Source organism: Triticum urartu, chromosome 2A (assembly GCF_056163025.1).
Source record: "Triticum urartu cultivar PI428250 chromosome 2A, HENAU_Tu73, whole genome shotgun sequence".
NCBI lineage: Eukaryota > Viridiplantae > Streptophyta > Magnoliopsida > Poales > Poaceae > Triticum > Triticum urartu.
In genome coordinates this window covers 45,082,019-45,094,697 of record NC_141874.1, presented here as the reverse complement: position 1 = coordinate 45,094,697, position 12,679 = coordinate 45,082,019, and positions in this window count along the sequence as shown.

Genomic DNA, 12,679 nt, shown 5'->3' with positions numbered 1-12,679 from the left:
GTACAAGGGCGGTAGCTCAGGTTGTTGGTGGATTGATCCTCAAGCTAAGATCTATACAAGATAGAGATCAATCCCAACTAACCTAAACTACCTAGAGTACAACTCACGCAACACAACTATACGTCTACGTGGTTTATACAACACCACCACGTACACATTTACATTGTCTAAGACTCCCCCTCAATCATAACTTACCAAGTTGAGATTGCTCTTGAAATCTTCCAGTTTACGCCATGATAAGGCTTTGGTAAAGCCATGTGCAACTTGATCATTGGTGGGAATGAAACGAATGTCCAATAGCTTCTTGGCTATTCTTTCTCTCACGAAGTGATAGTCAACTTCGATATGTTTTGTCCTTGCATGAAATACTGGGTTTACTGAAAGGTAAGTGGCACCAATATTATCACACCAAAGACATGCAACTGGCGAGTGTGTCACACCTAACTCTTTTAACAGAGTTTGAACCCATATAATTTCAGCTGTGGCATTTGCTAAAGCCTTGTATTCTGCCTCAGTACTGGACCTTGACACTGTTGCTTGTTTGCGTGCACTCCAAGATATCAAGTTGGGTCCAAAGAAAACAGCAAAGCCACCTGTGGACCTTCTGTCATCTGGACATCCTGCCCAATCTGCATCTGAAAAGGCACTTACCAATGTAGAACTTGACTTGGAAAATTTTAGTCCAGTGCTCATAGTTCCTCTGAGATATCTGAGAATTCTTTTTACTGCAGTCCAATGTTCAAGTGTAGGAGAGTGCAAGAATTGACATACTTTATTGACAGAGAAGGATATATCATGCCTTGTTAAAGTCAAGTACTGCAACGCACCTACCACACTTCTATAATTTGTAGAATCATGAGCTCCCAAGATTTCACTGTTTTCCTTAGAGAGCTTTTCGGATGTGGACAGAGGCATATTTGACACTTTGCAATTCATCATACCAGCACGTTTTAATACATCTGATACATATTTTTCTTGAGTTAGAAGTATACCATCCTTGACTCTCTTCACCTCTATTCCCAAGAAATAATGCAAATCACCGAGATCTTTTAAGGCAAAATCCCTTCTAAGATCTTCCAACAATGCTGTAGTTCCCTCCTGTGAAGAGCTAGCCACAATAATGTCATCGACATACACAAGCATAAAGATGGTGATCTTGCCTTTTCTATAAAAGAATAATGAAGTGTCAGCCTTCGATGGTCTGAAGCCCAGCCTTTGAAGTTTTTCACTTAACCTAGAATACCACGCTCTAGGTGCTTGCTTCAACCCATAAAAGGACTTATCAAGCTTACATACATAGTGTTGCTTGTTTTTCACCTCATACCCAGGAGGTTGTCTCATATACACTTCTTCCTCTAGAACGCCATGAAGGAACGCATTCTGCACATCCAATTGACGAAGACTCCAACCTTTTGATACTGCAATAGATAGAACTAGTCTGACAGTAGCAGCTTTAACAACTGGACTAAAGGTGTCCTCGTAGTCAATGCCATGTCTTTGTTTAAAGCCTTTTGCAACTAGCCTGGCTTTGTATCTATCTATTTCTCCTGTAGCTTTTCTTTTAACTCTATAAACCCATTTGCAATCAATAATATTTCTGCCCTTGGCCGGAGGAACTAAGTGCCAAGTTTTGTTTTTGATTAATGCATCATATTCCTCATCCATTGCATTTTTCCATTTTTTTACTTGCAAAGGCTTCATGTAGATTATTTGGTTCTTCTGTTGTAGTAAGACCAGCAAACTTAGTTTTACCATATCTGACCGTACCATCTGTACGTACTTTGGGTGTTACAATACCATGCTGAGATCGTGTACGCCGAGTTTGTTCGGGTGCAGCAACTGTTGGCGCAGAAGATCCCGCAGCTGGCGCAGAAGATCCCACCGGATCTACCGTAGAAGAGCCAGGCGCGCCCGATCCGAGGCGGATCTCGACAGGATCAGCGCCAGACGCGGCAGACCCGGAGATGTTGTCGAGGGCCCACCGTTCCCCCGCATCGATGCGCGGTGCAGAGGCCGCCGCCTGGCGACTCGGAAGGGCAGCCGTACCGCCCCTGAACCCGCCTGATCCGGAGTGCGCTGTGGTGCTGCTCCCAGCGGGCCCGCAGTCAGCGTCAGCGGGCGGAGGCGTGGGCGTGGACGTGTCGCGGTTGCGCGTGGGCAGGTCGCTGTCGCGTGTGGGCGAGGTGCTGTCCCCACCTGCAGGCGCGACGGTCGAGAGATTTCGCTCGGGATCGCCGCCTGCAGAACTGTCGCTGCCAGCACCTGGATCCTCCTCGTGTTCCGCGTCAGGCTGATGCTGCATAAAATCATGACGCACAACAGGATTTCCTCCAAAATTTATAGCAGGATTTGCATGAAAATTAACCAATGGATTAGCACTAATTTCATCCCCATGATCAAGAGGCTCATTGGTGACAGAGTTTTCAGGAAGAAGAACTTCTGACCTAAGGAGAGCTCCGGCATTGGGGTTTAGTGAGGCAAAAGGAAACATGGTTTCATCAAACACGACGTCACGAGATATGTAAACCCGTCTGGCGGCTACATCCAAACACTTGAACCCTTTATGGAGATTGCTATAACCAAGAAAAACACAACGTTTGGAGCGGAATTCAAGCTTCTTAGAGTTGAATGGGTGGAGATTAGGCCAACAAGCGCACCCAAAGGTGCGGAGAGCATGATAATTTGGTTTTTCCTGGAACAATCATTCGAGAGGTGTTTCAAGATTTATCACCTTATTGGGAGTTCTATTGATAAGGTAGGTGGCAGCTATAAAAGCCTCGTCCCAAAATTTTAAGGGCATGGAGGCATGTGCTAATAGTGAAAGTCCGACTTCCACAAGATGCCGATGTTTCCTTTCGGCCGACCCATTTTGCTGGTGTGCATGAGGGCAGGAGACGTGATGAGTGATGCCAATTTGCCTAAAGAAGGAGTTTAAACGCTCGTACTCACCACCCCAATCTGTTTGCATGGTGATGATTTTACGATTAAAGCATCGTTCAACAAGAGCTTGGAATTCATGAAATATTTTGAACACTTCATACTTATGTTTAAGAATGTAAATCCAAGTGAACTTACTGAAATCGTCGATGAAACTCACATAATAATTCTTTCTATTAATAGAATCTCCGGCAAGCCCCCATACATAAAAAAACTAGCTCTAAAGGAGCATTGGAAACACTAATGGAATTCGGATAGGGGAGTTGGTGACTTTTGCCTTTTTGGCAAGCATCACATATACTCTCTTTATTCAACTCGCTATTTGAAAAGGAAATTTTATTCTTCCTAAGAACATGCTGAACGATTGTTGACGAAGGGTGACCTAATCGGCTGTGCCACCTTGATGGAGAGACCTTGGTGGCACCAAACGCCTGCCTGCCCGAGCTCAAAGGTGCAGATGAGAGGGGATAGAGGCCACCCCTACATCTGCCTTGGAGGAGGGTTTTCTTCATTGCCTTGTCCTTGACAAAGAAATAGTGTGGATGAGTTTCAAGAAAGGCATGATTGTCATGTGATAAACGATGAGGAGAGATCAAGTTCTTGGTTGCTTTAGGAACATGCAATATGTCTTTAAGATGAATATTGCGAGTGGGGGTATGAATGTAGGCTTGACCAACATGGCTAATTTTCATACCTGCGCCGTTGGGCATGTTCACTTGATCCTGGCCGGAGTACTTCTCCCTCATGGTGAGCTTGTCAAGCTCACTGGTGATGTGATCTGTGGCCCCTGTGTCGACGTACCAGTTGGTGTCGACCCCGTAGGAGCTGGTGTTGGTGTTGACAGCCGCTGCGCTCTTCTCCTTGGTGAATGCGATGTCGAAGCGGCGGTAGCACTCCATAGCAATATGATTGGGCTTGGAGCAGATCTGACAGAAGACCTCAGGGAGATCGTTGCGGCCTCCTCCTTGGCCGCGACCTCCACGGCCTTGCCCGCGGCCGCCGCCTCCACCTCTGCGGCCGCCGCCACGTCCACCCCCTCGTCCACCACGACCGCCGCCACGAGAGACGGCGTTGGCGGAGGAGTGAGAGGATTGGTGCCCGCCGTTGAACATGGCGAGCCTGTTCTCGAAGCCGACGAGGAGGGAGTAGAGCTCGTTCACCTTGATCGGCTCGGCCCTGGCGCACAGGGAGGAGACGAAGCCCATGTAGTCAAAGTCGAGGCCGGCGAGGATGTATGACACCATGTCATCGTCGGTGAGGGGCTTCCCAATAGAAGCTAGCTCGTCTCCGAGCGCCTTCATGCAGCCGATGTACTCGGCGACAGTCGAGGTGCCCTTCTTGGTGTTTGACAGGGCGATCCTCGTGTTCACTACGTGCGCCTGGGTTTGGGAGATGAACAACTCCGTGATGGCAGTCCATGCTGCCGAGGCCGTGGTGCAGTGGGCAATCTGGATCATTACAGGAGGTGAGACTGAATTGAACATAAAGCTCAGAACCTAGGAATCCTTCGCCCTGGCGATCTCATACGCCGGATTGGGCGCATCTGTTGGCTTGCCCTCCTTGTCCATGAGCTTGGGCGCCGGCTCTTCTCTGTCGGGGTTGATGTAGGCGACAAGCTGAGCGCCGCGGATGGCAGCAACCGCTTGGGCACGCCACACAGGGAAGTTTGAGCGATGGAGGCGATCGGCGATGGGAATGAGGGCTGGTGCAGCGGCGGCGGCGGTGGAGCTTGAGGCCATGGCTAGGGTTTTGGGATGTGCTAGAGGTTAGGCTCTGAATACCATGTAAAATTGGTTGAAGCGTATGCTTTCGCAGGGACGTGTTGCGTGTTATTTATAGAGCGTTGGTACAAGGGCGATAGCTCAGGTTGTTGGTGGATTGATCCTCAAGCTAAGGTCTATACAAGATAGAGATCAATCCCAACTAACCTAAACTACCTAGAGTACAACTCACGCAACAGAGCTATACGTGTACGTGGTTTATACAACACCACCACGTGCACATTTACATTGTCTAACAGCGACAAATAATTTGGAACGGAGGGAGTAGATTTAAAAGTAAGATAAAATCAATAGCAAGCCCACATATCGCTGGGTTAGCATCACGTACTCACTTTTTTGTAAGACCACAATCTCCAATAATTGGATGTTATGTCATTAAACTTACTGATCGTGGGCACCAGTGCCGTAGCCAGAATATGACTACGCCCCTAGCCGGCCTAAGCTGCAGTGCGTGACTGTAGCTGCAGTGAAGGAAGGATTTTCTCTTCACCCCCCTGGCCACAGCTCAGGCCGGGCTACGCCCCTGGTGAAGAGCGCATTTGTCACGCAGGCGGCACTGCCCGTCAATAAGACCGCAGACGAGGACGACGTATCCTTCTCCTGGGATGAAAAGAAGACGCGGCCCATGCCAAAGCTCATCTTCCATCTGGAGGGCGTGGACTGGGACCTGCCACGGGAGAACTACGTGACGGGCGACCATGAGTCCGGCCAGGCTTGCGTGATAATAAGTTCGAGCCACAGGTATGTACACCACTGAAATCTCTATTTTTTGTGGAGTACCAGAATACTCAGCAAAAGGCCATAGGACCTCGGCAAATACTTTGCCGAGTGCTGCAATTACTTGTTTCAAATAAAATAAAAACATATACACATACGCACGCGTGACATCTGCCATACATAGCTATCCATGGTGTCAGCAATTATGTGTTTAATTAATATGAATTATTTGTTCTTAACTTCTCGACAATGGACCTAATAGCCCCATTTACCTTTCATATCAACGCTCATCATCTCCATCGACCCGACATCACCTTTGACGTCCTTGGCACACATGAGTTCGTTTTTATTCCGCAATGGAATCAAGGGTTACTACTTGCGTTTAGCACTGATATGTGCAATTAAGAAATTTAAAAAATTATAAGCAATCAACAGATAGCAACTACGAGTTAATTCTATTAATCGCCTAACCCTTTGCTTGCATTGGCTAGTACGTGAAGCTCAATAGTAGCATCACCAGGGAGAGATACACACCTACTTCTTCATTCCCCTGTTGACATAGAAAAGATGCATACATATGGCCCTTCAGTTATCCCACTCGCTTTATATCGAGACAACATGGAAAGGAGCCGTTGCAGTTGTCGGCGGCATGTCTTCCTTCAACACAACCATTGTGATGACCACTATGATGCAGTAGGCCAAAATTAAGCTCAGGAACACCTGCAATCTCAGGAAGACAAGATATAACTGGAGATGGCAGATCATTCTTAAGCAAAAAAATAATCATGATAAAGAATTATAGATGAGGATAGGTCTGAGTATCAACAATAGTTTGCACCAAAATAGCATTGTAACAAGATGCAAAGGCTTCAACACAGATCCTCTTCACACCATCACAAAACTAGGTGCTGGTGAAGGAAATATGCCCTAGAGGCAATAATAAAGTTGTTATTTATATTTTCTTATATCATGATAAATGTTTATTATTCATGCTAGAATTGTATTAACCGGAAACTTAGTACATGTGCGAATAGATAGACAAACAGAGTGTCCCTAGTATGCCTCTACTTGACTAGCTCGTTAATCAAAGATGGTTAAGTTTCCTGACCATAGACATGTGTTGTCATTTGATGAACGGAATCATTAGAGAATGATGTGATGGACAAGACCCATCCGTTAGCTTAGCATAATGTTCGTTTGGTTTTATTGCTATTGCTTTCTTCATGACTTATACATATTCCTCTGACTATGAGATTATGCAACTCCCGAATACCGGAGGAACACTTTGTGTGCTATCAAACGTCACAACGTAACCGGGTGATTATAAAGATGCTCTACAGGTGTCTCCAAAGGTGTTTGTTGAGTTGGCATAGATCAAGATTAGGATTTGTCACTCCATGTATCGGAGAGGTATCTCTAGGCCCTCTCAGTAATGCACATCACTATAAGCATTGCAAGCAATGTAACTAATGAGTTAGTTGTGGGATGATGCATTACAGAACGAGTAAAGAGACTTGCCGGTAATGAGATTGAACTAGGTATGATGATACCGGCGATCGAATCTCGGGCAAGTCGCATACCGTTGACAAAGGGAATAACGTATGTTGTTATGCGGTTTGACCGATAAAGATCTTCGTAGAATATATAGGAGCCAATATGAGCATCCAGGTTCCGCTATTGGTTTTTGACCAGAGATGTGTCTCAGTCATGTCTACATAGTTCTCGAACCCGTCGGGTCTGCACGCTTAACGTTCGATGACGATTTGTATTATGAGTTATGTGTTTTGGTGACCGAAGTTTGTTGGGAGTCCCGGATGAGATCACAGACATGACAAGGAGTCTCGAAATGGCCGAGAGGTAAAGATTGATATATTGAAAGGTTATATACGGACACCGAACTGGTTCCGATAAGGTTCAGGGATTTTTCGGAGTACTGGGAGACTACTGGAACCCCCGGGAAAGTTAATGGACCTATTGGGCCATAGTGGAGAGAGGGAGGCTGCCACAAGAGGAGGCGCCCCCAAGCCCAATCCGAATTGGACAAGGGGTGGGGGGGCACGGCCCCCCTTTCCTTCTCCCTCTCCTCCCTTTCCCCTTTCCCCTCTCCGTTGATTGGAAGGGGGGCGAATCCTACTTGGACTAGGAGTCCAAGTAGGACTCCCCCATTGGCGCGCCACCCTTGGGCCGGTCACCTCCTCCTCCCCCCGTTTATATACGGGGGTCGGGGGCACCCCAAAGAGAAAACAGTTTTTTCTTAGCCGTGTGCGGTGCCCCCCTCCATAGTTTACTCCTCCGGTGATAGCGTCATAGTGCTTAATTAGGCGAAGCCCTGCGCGGATCACATCACCATCACCACGCCGTCGTGTTGTCAGAACTCTCCCTCATGTTGGAAATATGCCCTAGAGGCAATAATAAATTAGTTATTATTATATTTCCTTGTTCATGATAATCGTTTATTATCCATGCTATAATTGTATTGATAGGAAACTCAGATACATGTGTGGATACATAGACAACACCATGTCCCTAGTAAGCCTCTAGTTGACTAGCTCGTTGATCAATAGATGGTTACGGTTTCCTGACCATGGACATTGGATGTCGTTGATAATGGGATCACATCATTAGGAGAATGATGTGATGGACAAGACCCAATCCTAAGCATAGCACTAGATCGTGTAGTTCGTATGCTAAAGCTTTTCTAATGTCAAGTATCATTTCCTTAGACCATGAGATTGTGCAACTCCCGGATACCGTAGGAATGCTTTGGGTGTATCAAATGTCACAACGTAACTGGGTGACTATAAAGGTGCACTACAGGTATCTCCGAAAGTGTCTGTTGGGTTGGCACGAATCGAGACTGGGATTTGTCACTCCGTGTAAGCGGAGAGGTAACTCTGGGCCCACTCGGTAGGACATCATCATATGCGCAATGTGACCAAGGAGTTGATCACGGGATGATGTGTTACGGAACGAGTAAAGAGACTTGCCGGTAACGAGATTGAACAAGGTATAGGGATACCGACGATCGAATCTCGGGCAAGTACAATACCGCTAGACAAAGGGAATTGTATACGGGATTGATTAAGTCCTTGACATCGTGGTTCATCCGATGAGATCATCGTGGAACATGTAGGAGCCAACATGGGTATCCAGATCCCGCTGTTGGTTATTGACCGAAGAACGTCTCGGTCATGTCTGCATGTCTCCCGAACCCGTAGGGTCTACACACTTAAGGTTCGATGACGCTAGGGTTTTAAAGGAAGTTTGTATGTGGTTACCGAATGTTTTTCGGAGTCCCGGATGAGATCCCGGACGTCACGAGGAGTTCCGGAATGGTCCGGAGGTAAAGAATTATATATAGGAAGTGTTGTTTCGGCCATCGGGACAAGTTTCGGGGTTATCGGTATTGTACCGGGACCACCGGAGGGGTCCCGGGGGCCCACCGGGTGGGGCCACCTGTCCCGGGGGGGCACATGGGCTGTAAGGGGTGCGCCTTGTCCTAGATGGGCCAAGGGCACCAGCCCCAAAAGCCCATGCGCCTAGGGTTCCACATAAGGGAAGAGTCCCAATGGTGGAAGGCACCTCTAGGTGCCTTGGGGGTAGGGAAACCTCCCCTTGGCTGCCGCACCTAGGAGATTGGATCTCCTAGGCTGGCGCACCAGCCCCCCCTTGGCCCTCCTATATATAGTGGGGGAGAGGAGGGACTTGAAACACACCTTATGCCTTTGGTGCAGCCCCTCCCTCTCTCCTAAGTCCTTCTCCTCTCCCGTGGTGCTTGGCGAAGCCCTGCAGGATTGCCACGCTCCTCCACCACCACCACGCCGTTGTGCTGCTGTTGGATGGAGTCTTCCTCAACCTCTCCCTCTCTCCTTTCTGGATCAAGGCATGGGAGACGTCACCGGGCTGTACGTGTGTTGAACGCGGAGGTGCCGTCCGTTCGGCACTAGGATCATCGGTGATCTGAATCACGACGAGTATGACTCCATCAACCCCGTTCATTTGAACGCTTCCGCTTAGCGATCTACAAGGGTATGTAGATGCACTCTCCTTCCCCTCGTTGCTGGTCTCTCCATAGATAGATCTTGGTGACACGTAGGAAAATTTTGAATTTCTGCTACGTTCCCCAACAGTGGCATCATGAGCTAGGTCTATGCGTAGTTTCTATGCACGAGTAGAACACAAAGTAGTTGTGGGCGTTGATTTTTTTCAATATGCTTGCCGTTACTAGTCTTATCTTGATTCGGCGGCATCGTGGGATGAAGCGGCCCGGACCGACCTTACACGTACTCTTACGTGAGACCGGTTCCACCGACAAACATGCACTAGTTGCATAAGGTGGCTGGCGGGTGTCTGTCTCTCCCACTTTAGTCGGATCGGATTCGATGAAAAGGGTCCTTATGAAGGGTAAATAGAAATTGGCATATCACGTTGTGGTCTTTGCGTAGGTAAGAACCGTTCTTGCTAGAAACCCATAGCAGCCACGTAAAACATGCAAACAACAATTAGAGGACGTCTAACTTGTTTTTGCAGGGTATGCTATGTGATGTGATATGGCCAAATGATGTGATGAATGATATATGTGATGTATGAGATTGATCATGTTCTTGTAATAGGAATCACGACTTGCATGTCGATGAGTATGACAACCGGCAGGAGCCATAGGAGTTGTCTTTATTTATTTATGACCTGCGTGTCAACATAAACGTCATGTAATTACTTTACTTTATTGCTAACTGTTAGCTGTAGTAGTAGAAGTAATAGATGACGTGACAACTTCAAGAAGACACGATGATGGAGATCATGATGATGGAGATCATGGTGTCATGCCGGTGACAAGATGATCATGGAGCCCCAAGATGGAGATCAAAGGAGCTATATGATATTGGCCATATCATGTCACTATTATTTGATTGCATGTGATGTTTATCATGTTTATACATCTTATTTGCTTAGAACGATGGTAGTAAATAAGATGATCCCTCATTAAAATTTCAAGAAGTGTTCTCCCCTAACTGTGCACCGTTGCTACAGTTCGTCGTTTCTAAGCACCACGTGTGGTGTGATGGATCCTTACGTTCACATACAACGGGTGTAAGACAGTTTTACACATGCAAAAACACTTAGGGTTAACTTGACGAGCCTAGCATGTACAGACATGGCCTCAGAACACAGAAGACCGAAAGGTCGAGCATGAGTCGTATAGAAGATACGATCAACATGAAGATGTTCACCGACGTTGACTAGTCCGTCTCACGCACAGATCGGACACGGCCTAGTTGGCTCGGATCATGTAATCACTTAGATGACTAGAGGGATGTCTATCTAAGTGGGAGTTCATAAGATGAACTTAATTATCCTGAACATAGACAAAAGGTTTTTGCAAATTATGTCGTATCTCACGCTTTAGTTCTACTGTTTAGATATGTTCCTAGAGAAAATTTAGTTGAAAGTTGATAGTAGCAATTATGCGGACTGGGTCCGTAAACTGAGGATTGTCCTCATTGCTTCATAGAAGGCTTATGTCCTTAATGCACCGCTCAGTGTGCTGAACCTCGAACGTCGTCTGTAGATGTTGGGAACATCTGACATACAAATTTTGATAACTACGTGATAGTTCAGTTAAACGGTTTAGAGTTGAGGCACCAAAGACGTTTTGGAACGTCGCGAAACATATGAGATGTTTCGAGGGCTGAAATTGGGATTTCAGGCTCGTGCCCACGTCAAGAGGTATAAGACCTCCGACGATTTTCTTAGCCTACAAACTAAGGGAGAAAAGCTCAATCGTTGAGCTTGTGCTCAGATTGTCTAAGTACAACAATCATTTGAATCGAGTGGGAGTTGATCTTCCAGATGAGACAGTGATGTTTCTCCAAAGTCATTGCCACCAAGCTGCTAGAGCTTCGTGATGAACTATAATATATCAGGGACATATATGATGATCCTTGAGATATTCGCGATGTTTGACACCAAAGTAGAAATCAAGAAGGAGCATCAATTGTTGATGGTTGGTGAAACCACTAGTTTCAAGAAGGGCAAGGGCAAGAAGGGATACTTCATGAAACGGCAATTCAGCTGCTGCTCTAGTGAAGAAACCCAAGGTTGAACCCAAACCCGAGACTAAGTGCTTCTGTAATAAGGGGAACAGCCACTGGAGCAGAATTACCCTAGATACTTGGTAGATTAGAAGGCTGGCAAGGTCGATAGAAGTATATTGGATATACATTGTGTTGATGTGTACTTTACTAGTACTCCTAGTAGCACCAGGGTATTAGATACCGGTTCGGTTGCTAAGTGTTAGTAACTCGAAATAAAAGCTACGGAGTAAACGGAGACTAGCTAAAGGTGAGATGACGATATGTGTTGGAAGTATTTCCAAGGTTGATCAAATATCGTACGCTCCCTCTACCATCGAGATTGGTATTAAACCTAAATAATTGTTATTTGGTGTTTGCGTTGAGCATAGACATGACTGGATTATGTCTATCGCAATACGGTTATTCATTTAAGGAGAATAATGGTTACTCTGTTTATTTGAATAATACCTTCAATGGTCTTGCACCTAAAATGAATGGTTCATTGAATCTCGATCGTAGTGATACACATGTTCATGCCAAAAGATATAGGATAGTAATGATAGTACCACCTACTTGTGGCACTGCCACATAAGTCATATCGGTATAAAACGCATGAAGAAGCTCCATGTTGATGGATCTTTGGGCTCACTCGTTTTGAAAAGTTTGAGACATGCGAACCATGTTTGTTGGTAGATATGCATGAAGAAACTCTATACAGATGGATCGTTTGGACTCACTTGATTTTGAATCACTTGAGACATGCAAATCATACCACATGGGCAAGATGACTGAAAGCCTCGTTTTCAGTAAAATGGAACTAGAAAGCAACTTGTTGGAAGTAATACATTTTGATGTGTGCAGTCCAATGAGTGCTAAGGCATGTAGTGGATATCGTTATGTTCTTACTTCACAGATGATTTGAGTAGATGTTGAGTATATTTACTTGATGAATCACGAGTCTGAATTATTGAAAGGTTCAAGTAATTTCAGGGTGAAGTTGAAAGATCGTCGTGACAAGAGGATAAAAGATCTATGATATGATCATAGAGGTGAATATCTGAATTACGAGTTTGGCACAGAATTAAGACATTGTGAAAATTGTTTCACAACTAATACAGCCTGGAACACCATAGTGTGATGGTGTGTCCGAACATCATAACTGCACCCTAT